Source organism: Megascapheus bottae, chromosome 14 (assembly GCF_031878675.1).
Source record: "Megascapheus bottae isolate mThoBot1 chromosome 14, mThoBot2.hap1, whole genome shotgun sequence".
Lineage (NCBI taxonomy): Eukaryota > Metazoa > Chordata > Mammalia > Rodentia > Geomyidae > Megascapheus > Megascapheus bottae.
In genome coordinates, this window is record NC_143522.1 from 12,783,441 (window position 1) to 12,797,234 (window position 13,794).

Genomic DNA, 13,794 nt, shown 5'->3' on the forward strand with positions numbered 1-13,794 from the left:
ATTCACTGAGTACAATAGTCTCAGTCCCATTTCCAGATGGACACATGTCCCCTAGAGGAGATCTGTGGTCCCCCACACAGGAAACTAACTCTCTCTCTGTCTCTCTCTGTCTCTCTCTCTCTGTCTCTCTCTCTCTCTGTCTCTCTCTCTCTCTCTGTCACACACACACACACACACACACACACACACACACACACACACACACACACATTTTTTGTATCTCTGTCATATGAGAGGCACTGGGGCAAAGTACTGAGTTTCGGACTCTGTTCCAGGACCTTCAGACTCAGAAAGACTGATGCTCCTATTTGTAAGCACGAACAGTTATAAATTCTATAAAGGATAAAGGTAGACTTCTACAAGACTGTTACTAAGGCCCAATGCAGCCCATTTTGAGAAGGTCTCTCTGAAGAGCGTCCGTGTAAGTTAGGAACTGAGGTTCTAGGAGGTGTGAGCCAGAATCAGCTTGTTAGGGAGGGGAGTGAACATTACAGTCAAAAGGAAGCCATTCATCTCACCTCTGGTCCATGAAACATGGCTCCCTCACCCCCCAACATCACCCGCCAACATCAGCCCCCAAACAAAGAGCAAGCAAAAGAAGCCTCTTTAGGGTTAAGAATAAGCTGTCTGAGCTTCTGGGGGAAAAATTCTATCCCTGCCCAGTGAAGGACTCTAAAGACAATTCTGTGGCTCTACCCTGGGGCTCCACCTCACAGGGTGTGCAGACCTGGTGGTCCTCAACTGTGGCTCCAGACCTTCCCAGCTAATTTCAGCTCCCCAGAGCGTGTCTCCAGCGTGGCTCAGCTCCCAAGCTGGGCGCCCGCCAGTCAGTCTGGCCTGGGAAGGAACTATTTTGGGAATTTTTATGATGGAACAGTATTTTTTGGGTAAACAAATGGAGAGCTGTTCAGCAGGGAGGCTCACCCCTAGCTCCTGGTTCACCTTTCCCCATGTGGAGGTGTCACAGAGGTAGCACTGTCAAATGCTATCCATGGCCCTACACACACCCCATCATTCTTCCCAGGCAAAACATGGATGGAAACCAACGAAGAAGGCTGCCTCCTTCCCACACTGTCTCAGAGTCCTTGAAAACAGCACCCTGGGTATAGGCTTGGGGGTTGGACCTAACTCTATTAACCCCTTAGGGGCTAAAGCTGGGCTAGACTCAGAATGTTAGTGTTGAAGGACACCTAGAAGGGCATCTGTTACCTCCCTTCCTGTCCCTCACCACAGGGGAGGGGACCAAAGCCCAGAGATATCTCCTTTCTCAAGGTCATACATCTCATCAATTGTGAATAAGGTTAGAAACTTAGGTGCCAGTCTCCTGGCCCTGTTCTTTCTTTAGAAATAATACTCCAAGTTAATAGGGAGCCTATCAGCCATACACTTGTAATAAACCATGAATGTGTATGGACCCTGTTCTCTACCGCATGTGTGAGGGAATGTTCCTGCTAAGGAACAGGCTTCCATCCTGGCTTGGATCCCACCCAGTGGCCTTGCTTCTTCAGGATAGGTGCTTTATCCTACCAGTGGTGTTTGCCTCTGATTGGCTGCTAGGAAGTTTAGGACTTCCTTGGTGTTGGGAGACAGTTCCTACTCAAGCTTCGTTCTTCTACCCTTCTACCATCTCTTCAACTAAGGGTACATGGTGGAGTTGGGATTCCTTCAGTTGTGTTTGGCTTGAATCCCACAGCTCTCCTTACCATACCATCCACTTCCAGGTAAGAGACGGTCTAGTCAGAAAGATGAAATGTTATGACATATTGCCTAAAGACAGAAATCTAGCTTAAGGAGAGGAAATCCTAACCCAGCTCTGAAAGGAATTGTGTACCTTAGAAATTTGGTGTTTTGGCAGGCTGTAAAGCAACTGAATCTAGGGCACAGTTTTTCTCTCTCCTTCCCTCTATTCTTCAACTAGGCTTTCTTGACATTGTGGGGTCAGTGATTGCTGGCTGGCCCAGATGTACACACTTCTGGTAGTAGGGGGCCATTTTCTTTCAGAACTTGGGTGATAAGATCCCAGAAAAGAGTCTTGTTGGCTGGCTTCAATCATGAGCCCATCTCTGAACCAATCATCTCTGAACCAATTACCCAGAAAACTCTAGGTCTGAGAATCATGTACCACAGGGGATGTGCACCATATAGGGAAAAAAGACCTTTGATAGCTGGCGAAAAGGAGCTTTGATATTTGCAAAGACAGAAGCAACAGATTCCCTCTGGGCTTAGGGACTGGGAGATGGGAGAATATTAGCACTAGATAGTCAGAGGGAAAAGCTAAGTGGAAAAGTTACTTAGGAATAACAGTGTTGGGGTTGGGAGTATGGCTTAGTTTGTAGAGTTCCAGCTAGTGAGCAAGTATTAGATACCAAGTTCAAGTACTGGTCTTGGGGAAAAAAAAGAAAGAAAAAGAATAATGACGTTAGCAATAGCAACGGCAACATTTATTACTTTAGAGCTTACCAAGCCTTCTTTATATACCTTATTTGATCCTCATCTGGTCTTGAGGGGGAGGAAACAGGCCTTTTTGTTGTTGTTGTTTTCTTCAGGGAAGGAGGTGGGCTTGGCTGGCAGGTGGCAGGCTGGAACTCAGGTGGCAATCCACCACCCTGGTGACCACAACTGGTGTTCTCTGAATCCAGCTGCAGGAAAGAAAACATATTGAGTGTGAAGTGCCTGGTATCCTGAAGCCAGATGTTCCTTTAAAGGTGACAGACAGAACTGAGTATGTCACCTTGGGGGTCCTTTAGCCATCCTTAAGTGCCATGTGGGCAGGACCTTGTCTGTCTGATTCACTGCTCTATTTTACTTCCAAGATGGTACTCAGGAATCCAGAAAGCAAGATGAGCTGGTGAGTGGCTGGCGAAGGGCTGAGTTTTTACTAAGGAAAGGGGCAGGAGAGTTTTGTTGCACTCTTTTGGAGGGCCCTATTCAAATGTGTATACCCGGTTATGGTCCATACTGGACTACACTCAGGACCAAGGATGGGGGGAAACAGGTCCAGAAATTGGCTTTGCCCTGTGGGAGCCTATATACTAAAAGACAAAACCCAATGGGACCAGGTTGACCCCAGAACAAAGCAAGAAACCAACTGGTGGTGAAGTAGCCAAGCATGGACACGGACACTAGGCACAGGTGTCCCTTCCCAAGACTGGGACACCTGGAGATGACGTGGAAATCCTTTGACTCTTCGGTGTGGGGACCAGAGCTGCAGACCAAGGACTGAGCCTTCAGAAGTTGGGGAGAAGAGGAGGAGGATCCCAAGGACAATAGAGTGGGCCCCTCTCCCTGTCTTGCAGCTAGACACAGCAATGGAAGCCATGTGAGGATGGTAGTCACTCTCATGCCTGCTGGTGATGTACTTTAGGCCTCTCCCTTGTAACTGCTATGTCTGGTCAGTGGAAGAAATCTGGGGTGTTGGATGCCTGGTGTTGGTCATGTCTTCATGTTGCCACGTCTGTTGGACAGGAACACAGATACTTCTTTTCCTGGCTCCGTAGGGGGAGCATCTAAGAGCTGCAGAAGTGAACAGAATTTGTGGTGCATAGTAAGCAAGGTCAAGGTGTGTGGAGAGCACTTTTAGAGGGAGTGAGTGCTAATCTTCCCTCACTCCACCACTTCCTTCTCGGAGCTGGTGAGTGTCTGGATTTACCTGCTGGTGTAGCCAGTCACAGCCAGGTGGGCCCCATGGCTATTTAGAACCTGCCCCCTCCCCCCACAAGTCTTCCAACCTTCGGGGTGTTCAGAAAATGTGGAGTTTGTCTTGGCTGAAATGAAGTAGACCTAAGGAAGTGATCTGGGTCAGAAACTTTTATTCAGTTTGAAGTGTGGGACGTGCTGAACTTAGTTGAACCTCATTAAAAAGCTATGGTGGAGTAAGTGTTTATATTTCACATGTGCAATGTTTGAATGTTTAAATTCGCATGAAAAATGTAAGCACTGAGGTGTAATAACTCACAGAACCTGGGCCCCCTTTTCAGGATGGAGCCTATCCTATGGTGACAGCAGTGTTGACAGAACACATTTGCCCAGCCCAGTCCCCTCGGCCCCACATGACCTATGAGGGATTTCCACTTGGCTAATTCAACATTGACACCATTTGGTGGCGTGTGTGTGTGTGTGTGTGTGTGTGTGTGTGTGTGTGTGTGTACGTACATGCATGCTAATACTAGGGCTTGAACTCAAGACCTGATGCTCTTGCTTGACTTTTTCACTCAAGGCTGACACTCTACCTTTCGAGCCACCAATCCACTTCTGTTTTTTTGCTAGTTAACTAGAGATACCCAGGCTGCTTTAAATCACGATTCTCAGCTATCAGCCTCCTGAGTAGCTAGGATTATAGATGTGGCCACTGCCACTGGTGCCAAACCATTTAGTTTTTTTTTTCCTCCATATAGCTCAACACTGTACTCAATATGCTGCTGGCTGATTTGTGAAACATGAAGGACAGAACCAGTTTTGTGATAGACTGGTAGAAAGGAGGGTTTGAGGGTATCCTGGGGAAACTGAGTAGAGAAAGAAAAATACAGAAAGATGTGTTACTTCTTCCTCTATGCTTTACTATCTACCAGGTTTGTTTTATGCTATTTGAACTACTAGTCTAAGACTTTGAGCTAAATAACCTCTGACTTTCAGAGGTTATTGTCTAATTATACCTAAGACCTAGGACAAAGTCCACACCTCATATAACATGGCTATTTAAAATAGTCTGTTGGGAACAGTGGATCAAAAAATACATATCTACATAACTGTAGATATATATTTACTTACCTATAGATATGTTACTTACCTGTATGTATGCATGCATAAATATAAATATATATATATATCAATAAAATAAAATGAATGAGAATGGATTTACCATCTGATCTAGCAACCCTGTTTCAAATACCTAGAAGAAAGGACTTTGAATATGTGTGTACATAAACTGACACATCACCTGGTATCCTTTAAACACACAGAACTTTATGTATCAGCTAAAAATACATTTATATAACAAATAAATAAATGAAAAGCCATCGTGTAACCAGTTAACCCACGTGCACTAGCTACTCTAGTCCTGAAGAAGCTCGTCTTCCCAAGCCAGGCCAACTGTGGAAATCCCCTTGACTGGGTTCCTGATACTCAAAAACATTTCCCTATTCTTGGTGATGAGAAATTCAAAAGCTTCAGTGGCGAGGCCTGAGTGGCTCTTGGTGGGTATGGCTCTGGGATGTAACTTCGGAATCTGAGAGTTCTGAGCGTTTAGAAACTTTACAAATACTTAATTGAAGAACTACAAGGACATGGTTAGAAAGCTAATGATACGGAAGGACTTATATTTAAAAGTAGGCCTCCCATTCTTCTCAGTTCTACCAGTTTATGTGGTGTCTCTAAGCTCTGTGTCACCACAGCTATCTTGGTCTCTATCATGGAGGTTTGATAGTCCTCTAAGGAACCAGTATACTAACTGAGGAGGTTCAAATCCCTGATCATCTCTACTTTATTTCTCTTGGATGCCTTTTATATTTTGTTATGTTTTGTTATAAGAGAGTCTTGCTATGGATCCCGGACTTGCTTCAAACCCAGTATACTATTTTGTGTCAAACAAACTAAATAGGGATCACATTTCCCCAAACCCTCTCTCCTGTTCAGTTTTAAGTTAGGTTTAGTGATGGTGCAAGTTTGAAAGACAGAAGTGAAGCAACTGACACTTTTAATCTGCCATAGACCATGTGTCATTGTGAGTTGTGTAGTGTCATTGACATGCAGCTCACCTGGCTGATGTGCTTCCCAGATCTCCTCCTCCCCCGCCCCATCTCCTCCTCCTCCTCCTCCTCCTCCTCTTAGAGGCAAAGACAGATGCAGATTGCACTTGGTCCTGGTGGGTTCCAGGTAGTCCTTCCATTTTACTACTTTCATCTTTTCTTCCCAGTTGCCCCTGCTTCTGACTTTGGGCCCCACATTAGACACATTTTCCATGAGCTCTATAACGAGGTCTTATAACTGCATGAAATACAGTCCCTGCAATAGTGCTCTTTTTCCTGAATGCTACAGTCATTTTTGTTCTCAGTCCTGGGGCTTGAACGTAGGGCCTGGGCACTATCCCTGAGCTTCTTTTGCCCAAGGCTAGTGCTCTACCCCTTGAGCCACAGTGCTACTTCTGGCTATTTTTCTGTTTATGTGATACTGAGGAATCAAACCCAGGGCTGGGGTTTGCACGCTGGGCAAACGCCGTACCACTGAGTCCCAGTCCCAGACCTGCATACTGCAGTCATCCGAGGTTCCTTTGTGGATAGCTTTGCTCACTAGTGTGGTCAGTCACTGTTTGCGCCTTACTCTGTAAAGTAGGCTATGAACGCCAGCACCCTGTCTCCTCTTCTTTTCTTCCATTCACTCCTCTTTATCGTCTACTGATTTTACACGGTCAACGGCAGTAACACTACGTTCTGTCTGAAAGCCACGGTGAACTTGCCCCCCATTTCTGTGGTCTATTCTAAAAGGCGAAACCCCTCAAAAAACAAAACCAAACCAAACCACATTTCATGTATTTGTATGGGTAAATGAGCATAAGGTTTGGTGATGGCCTATAGTTGTGATTTCTTTTCTGCATGTCAAGAGCAGCTGTGTTAGTCAAAGGACAGCATTCTTAGTCCCAGGATGGAAGATGTTTTTATTGTACTAGGCACCGTCATAGCTCAAATGCATCTTATCTTTTACATTGTTCCATTTTTGGACCCTGATATCTCGCTTAGTGCTTTGTTTTTCCTACAGTTTTTCACGGCCTTCTTCTTCTTTTTTTATTTTTTTCCTACTCAGGCAAAGAACACTAGATCCCATCATGTCTCAATTATTGCTTAGTATCTTTCTCATTTTAATTGTATGTGTTGCTTGGAATCCATTTTACTCTTTTCTAGGAGATGTTCTCCTTTAGACTTACTGACATGGATTTCATTTTAGGCTCCCTAAATAGCGTTTACTCTAGGACTTTTTCTGCCCCCACCCCTACCCTCCACGATTCCTAGGCTAATCCCACCATTTGTATTTTTCCCATTGCATTTTTGTGCCTACTCTGGTTTTGCTGGCATGCATGCATTCTTCTTTTATTTTTGCCAGTCCTGGGGTTTGAATTCAGAGCCTACACACTGTCCTTGAGCTTTCTCAAGGCTAGAGCTCTAGCACTTGAGCCATGGCACCACTTTTGGCTTTTTCTGGGTACGTGGTACTGAGGACTAAACCCAGGTCTTTGTGCATGCTAGGCGAGCACTCTGCCACTAGGCTAAACTCCTGGCCCTGGTATGCATTCTTATTTAGCATATCCAAGAAGTTTAACACAAGATGTAAATCATATATACTCATCTGAGTATTTGTTTTTGAAAACTTGTGTGATTTTGATGACCTCTCCTCTCCTCTGTTCCCCTCCCTTTATCTTCTTTCCTTTCTCTTTCCCTCCCTCCCTTCCTCTCTCCCCTCTCTCTTTCTGTCCTGGGGCTTGAACTCTGGGCCTGGGTGTTGTCCTAGAGCTCTTAAAGCTCTACCACTTGTCACAGTGTCACTTCCAGTTTTCTGGAGATAAGAGTCAAATAAACTTTAGTGCCTGGGCTGTCTTTGAACCTCTATCCTCAGATCTCAGCCTCCTGAGTAGCTAGGATTACAGGTATAAGCCACCAGTGCCTCACTTATTATTATTTTTCTTGTGGTTCTGGTACTGGGACTTGAACTCAGAGCTTCAAACTCTCACTTTGATTTTTTGCTCAAGGCTGACACTCTGCCACTTAAGTCATACCTCCATTTTGCTGGTTAATTGTAAATAAAAGTCACACAGAATCTCCTGTCTAGACTGTATTTAAATCACATTCTCAGATCTCAGCCTTCTGAGCAGCTAGGATTTCAGGCATGATCCACTGGTGCCCGGTGTATTTTGGCAAATTCTTCAACTTTACATTTGGCTTTCCTCAAGTGCCAATTGAAAACTGTGTCACATACATCACGGAGCCACTGTTAGGATTAGTTTTTGGTGCTGAGCCAATTGAGTCTCTCTTTTGCTAAGAGATCCTAATAAAGTGTTCTTATTACCTGTGGAGCAAAGTTCAAATATGCGTGGTCTAGGTCCTCAATCAATGGATCCCAGTTGCCTTTTCAGATTTACTTCCTGTTATTCCTTTTATGCACCTTTTGTCTGTAAGGCCCTTCTGCCTGCATACCTGTTATCTTCTAGTCACCAGAGATTGACTCTTTGTGTTACCCTTCCCTTTCCTATAAAACCTCTGTATCCAAACTCAAGTCCCTTCCTCAGTACTCCCTCCTCCATTTATCCTTCTCTGACCTTCTGTTCCCAGAATCCCCATCTCTCCTGACTTGCATCCTCTCTACTGAGCATTACAGTGTGGTCACACACTGGGCAGGCCGCCAGGGGATGGATGGAACTTTCTCAATGCTTCCCTGCAGCTGGGGCAGCCACAGTGTTGAATGATTCTCTTTTTTTGCAGGCTGGGCAGAATCCAGGATGCCTCTAGGCAACGTTTTCAGAAAACCAAAAAGCTATTGCTTCCTTCCTCTCTCCTGCCAGCGCAGCTTTCCTCCCCACTAAATAATCTCCCATCCCTACCCCAAGTAGGGGTCACTTTGCTTTTAGGGCAGCCACTGGGGAAGTATTCTGCCATCATTATCTCTCTCACTAGGATTTAATTAAAGGAACTCACGGAGGAGTGCCATAATAAGTATGACTTATTAGTAATACTAGCAACCAGTCGCTCGCTCACTCATGTACTCATTCATCCGTTCAATCAATTATTCTATAAATATTTTAGATGCCTCTGGTGTGCCTGGCCCTGTGGAGGGCTTGGGGACATAGAGAGAAAAAAATATAAGTCCTGCCCATAGAGAAACTATAACTTATTCTTCAACCATGAAATCCAGCAAGGAGCAGAACGCATGAAAGCAGGAGCATCTGAAGACAGGAATGGTGAAAGATTGGGTATGTGAACTGGGATGGTGAAGTCCTAGATAAAAAAAAGTTCCATAGAACAATTTCCTCTGCTTCACTGTTTATTCCCCAGGAATAAATGGATGGAGCCAGAGACAGAAGGTTGATGCCACTGGCTCTGGATACAAGGCTCACCTCCATCCTTTACATGATCTGTATTCTCTCCTGACCCAGGTGAACAACTTATTGAGTGTTACTTGAGGAAGCTACAGACAAGGGACACGCCCTTTCATTTCACTTCCAGCCTGAGCCTTGTAGGCATGCAAGAAGAGTAATAGCTTTCGTGAGTGTTCATCTTGAGCCTTCTTCTTCATAATGGTCACCCTTGGTCCCCATTATGGGCTGAGGCAGCCCTGAGGAGTCCTGTGTTTCTGAGTAGATTCTGCAGGTGGTCACCTCTGAGACTAGCTGCTCCACAACAGATGAGGCTGCTTTTGTGGCTCTTGGGACCACAAGATGAGGAAGCTGAGGTCTTCATGTGGCCAACCAACTTGCAGCTTAGAGCAATATGTTGCTCCATGGTCCTTTTCAAACTCCATCTTGGCTAATGTGGGGCTGGGGAGCCTTGGAGAGCTGTAGAAGGTTAGTGGCTGCTTGAAGCCTGGCAGTGCCCACATCCCCAGATGCTCTTTGCCCTTGGTCAGAGCCAGCTCAGGCTAAATCAGGGCTCAGGGTACAGGAAGGTTGGGACTCTAGCCTTGTTGTGAGGCTTTTGTTATACCTGCACTGTCCTGGAGCAAAGCCAGTCAAAGACTATAGGTTCTTATAACCATGCGTCCTTGGAGACAGCCAGTCTGCCAGTTCATTTTACAAGGGGTGGAAACATAGCAAAAGGTTCTTATCTATACAGATAGTACCTGAGTTTGGGGTTAGGCTCCAGACACCCCCATTGAATGTCCAGAGATATTTTTGCTTTCACCAGGCATGGCTTTTCTTTAGGAAATGTGTATACTTCAAGAAAAGCACAAAGGGAAGAGGGCAAGTAGATGATGGTGTTAAAGTGCCAGCCCACAGGCTGGGAGACTCCCTCATTCTCCCACCCATGCCACAGGCTTCACTTCTACTTGGCTGGCTTGTGCCTGGAGAGGTCTTTCCTCTCTAGCCAGGCATCTGATCAAGAATATCAGAATATAGACACCCTATGTATTTCTAGAATAGTTATCCTGTCTATGAGGAAGCTCATGAGAGCCTCAGAACAACCCTAAAAGGTATTATTATTAATATTATTATCATTTGTCAATACTGGGGCTTGAGCTCAGCTCATTCTGCTTTTTCACTCATAGCATGTGCTCTACCACTTAGCTATGCCTCCAGTTCGTTTTTTCCTTTCTTTTTATTTTTGTGGTTCTATACAGATAAGAATCTCTTGGATTTGTCTGCCCAGGCTGGCTTCAAATTGTGATCCTCAGATCTCAGTCTCTTGTGTAGCTAGTATTATAGATATGTGTCATCTGCAGTGTCACTACCTCAACCTGAACCATTTCACCAGACTGAAGTAAATCACAGGTGACCTGGGATATGCTCTAGTATGGCTATGAGAAAAGACAAAATTCTCAGTAATGGTTTTAAAATTGAGTCTCAAGCCCCAATACCTGCACAATGATAATGATGATGATGATGAAGAGGAAGAATAAGAGGAAGAAAAAGAAAGGAAGGAGGAGGAGGAGGAAAAGAAGGAGTAGGAGGAGGAAGAGGAGGAGGAAGAGGAGGAGGAGAAGAAGAAATGGTCCAGCTCAACTTTACTGGTATGGCATACCAGCATACATGGAATACCATGTACACAAAAACAAGAAACTGAATTTGGAGAAAGGGATGGAGAAGAGCAGAAATCAGACCCAAATCTGAACATTCTGAGGCAGGAAAATTATCACAAATCATTTGGGACAGTTCAAAAGTGAAAGTCTTCAGGTTAGTTAGCAGCCTCATGTGTTTATGTGTACCCATTTTTTAAAAACGTTTTTATATATAAAAAGAGAGAAAGGAACTTTTCCAACACCTTTCATAACCTCATTTCACTAGGCAGTTTCCTGAATTCATTAGCACATCAGGTAGGACATCTTTGTTTTAAGCAACCGAGCTCCCAGGATAGCTAGGGGAATTCTGAAGGGCCAGCTTTGCCCATCAGAGAGAGCAGAATTCTGGCCTACAGGCCAGAATCAAGTTGTATCCGTCCAATCATTGACTTTTTTCTTGGCGGTTGAAGTAGGGACCCCCAGCTTCTGACATCAGGAAGAATCTGACTCAGGGGCCCTTTAGGTGGCGTCTGATTTATGTGTAAGTTTCCAAAGCATAGTGGTTGCCTTACATAAGGAGTGAGGGAAAGAAGGAGGACATCAACCTGATTTAGAATCTCTTCTCTAGCTATTTTGAGCCTGTGTGGTCAAACCTCAGTGTTTGAATCCCACAGAGGGATGAGATGAGAGAGAGAAAGAGGGGGGGGGGGGAGAAAGAGAGAGAGGTTAAAAGGCTTAATCCTTGAATGCCAAGCTTCAAGTGAAATCATTTTGATAGGCCTTTAAAACTGGATGCAATCTTCTCTATTTTATTCAGATGATTTGGAACATCAGTTGGCCTTTTTATTTTATCACAATTTTTTAAATTTACATAGGATGCTTACCACTGTTCCAGAACCTCATTACCCTCCTAAGGATAACGGAATCTATCAATGCTCAAGTCTCTCATAAAAAATGACATCTTATTTACATAATCTATATACATCCTAAGATATGCTTTGAATAATCTGTAGATTACCTATATTACCTAAAATGATATAAACACTACATAGATAGTTATTATATTGTATTATTTGGAAATAATGATGAGAAAAAATTGCATCCACATATACTTAGTTAAGATGTATTTAGGTTTTTGTTTTGCCATTATTTGTTTCTGGTTTTCCTCTCCCTCATTTGTGCTTGGTTGAATCCACAGATACAACATGGATACAGAGATCTGACTCTTTTTTGAATTTTATACAATTTAAGTGGGGAAAAAGTAATAGATTTCTAAATTTGTTTAAAGAGTTTGGAAGTTGAAAGTTATCAGTCCTATCTTGACAAGAAGAAAATGCTGAACAAACTGAAAATCATCTATTTTTCTTGGACCCACAGATAATTGAAACCTCAATTACAATGACTACAGCACACCACAAGACAGGCAAGCAGAGAAATAAACTGGATCAGCTCACCTGCTCAGAAGCAGCTGGAGCCATAGTGTGGAAGGAGAGCAAGTGGCAGTGCGGAGAATGGCTGGAGATTAATTCCACTATTATGAGAGACCTCAGGGTGTAATCCGACAAGCTCTCACAGCATGCTGGGATTCATCTCCAGGAACCCCACCAGTTACAAAACCTCACAGCAAAGAGTTAAAGGGAACCCTATGTTTCTGGCAGAAGGAAGGAGAAAGTACCCATTCTGAAATATATCAGCGCCTTCTCCATACCTAAGGTCTGCCTTGTGACTTTATCATAGTCTTAGCCTACCTGAGGGAAATACATTTGTCCAGCTTGAGTCCCCTGTAGCCTTACTGTCTGTCCTAAAGAAGGGGGAAACTAAGATGCATTTGTGAAGATGATAACCAGGGATGCAGACAGGTTATAGACTTGTAATCTTCAATCTCATCCTGTTGATTAATGGGATTCCAGAGTGAATTGCAGCTTTAAGAGCTGTAAGGTGCTGAATGCCTGTGGCTCCTGCCTGTAATCCTATTCAGGAAACTAAGATCTGAGGATTTGAAGCTGGCCCAAGCAGAGAAGTCTGAGAGACTCTTATCTCCAATAAACTACTTTAAGAAAAAAGAAAGTCAAAAGTAGAGCTGTGGCCCAGGTGGTAGAGCACTACCTTTGAGCAAAAGAAGTTCAGGGACAGCAACCTGTCTCCTGTCTCTGGATTCAAGCCCTAGGACCAATACACACACACACACACACACAGAGAGAGAGAGAGAGAGAGAGAGAGAGAGAGAGAGAGAGAGAGAGAGAGAGAGAGAGAGAGAGAGAGAGAGAGAGAGAGAGAGCGCAGCTGCAAGGCACAGATTCTGTTTTAAAGAGGAGTTGTTAGAAAAGCTCAAATACAAAACTACTAAAGAAATGTGAAGGTGCAGGTATCTACATTTACAGAAACTTGTAAATACACTCTTCCTGTCTCACATTTTTTACCTCAGTGCTGTTATCTTGTATATATACCTGGCTTATAATGACAATAAAATCACAGGGCATGCTAAAAGCAATAAGAAACATAATATGTAAAAGTAAAAGCAAGCATCAGATTTAGAGTCCAGATATGACACTGATTTTAGGTTAATCAGACAAGGATAATGGAAAAAAGTAGACAACATGGAAGAATAGTCAATATAAGCTAAGCTGGAAACTTGTATTAAAGAAACAGAAGGTAACACTAGAATGAAAATACAACAGCAGAGTGTGACTTTGATGGGCTCATCAGTAGAGTGGATTGGCTGATAAATGGTGCTGAAAGAATTAATAAGCTTGAAGTCAAGCCAAAAGAAGTTTCCCAAACTGAAATGCCGAGAGAAGCAGAAGGAAAATGTGCACCGCAGAAAGGCAAAACAGAGCATCTGTTTTGCAGGATAATTTCAAAAGGTTTATTATTTACACACTGGAATATTTGAAGTTAGAAAGACAAAAATTCCCCACTTCTTAAATATGGCCTGTGTATAGACTTCCTTCAGAAGAGTGAAGGATGGAAGGAGGCAACCCAAGGAAATGTAATATGTAATATGTAAATGTAATATGACATCTTTGATGGGATCCTGGAATGGAAAAGGGACATTGGCTAAAAACGGAGGCATAAAGTCTAAATTTTTAGCTAAGCATG

At 43.7% G+C, this 13,794-nt stretch overlaps 1 long non-coding RNA gene across 1 annotated transcript in view; it reads left to right on the forward strand.

Moving 5' to 3' along the window:
• The window catches only part of LOC150054713 (uncharacterized), a 52,266-nt gene extending 39,625 nt beyond the window's left edge, over nt 1-12,641 (forward strand). Inside the window, exon 3 of the long non-coding RNA XR_016537648.1 lies at nt 12,073-12,641. This is a non-coding gene — a long non-coding RNA (uncharacterized LOC150054713). The remainder of the gene's footprint in view (nt 1-12,072) is intronic.
• Nucleotides 12,642-13,794: the final 1,153 nt, after the last annotated feature.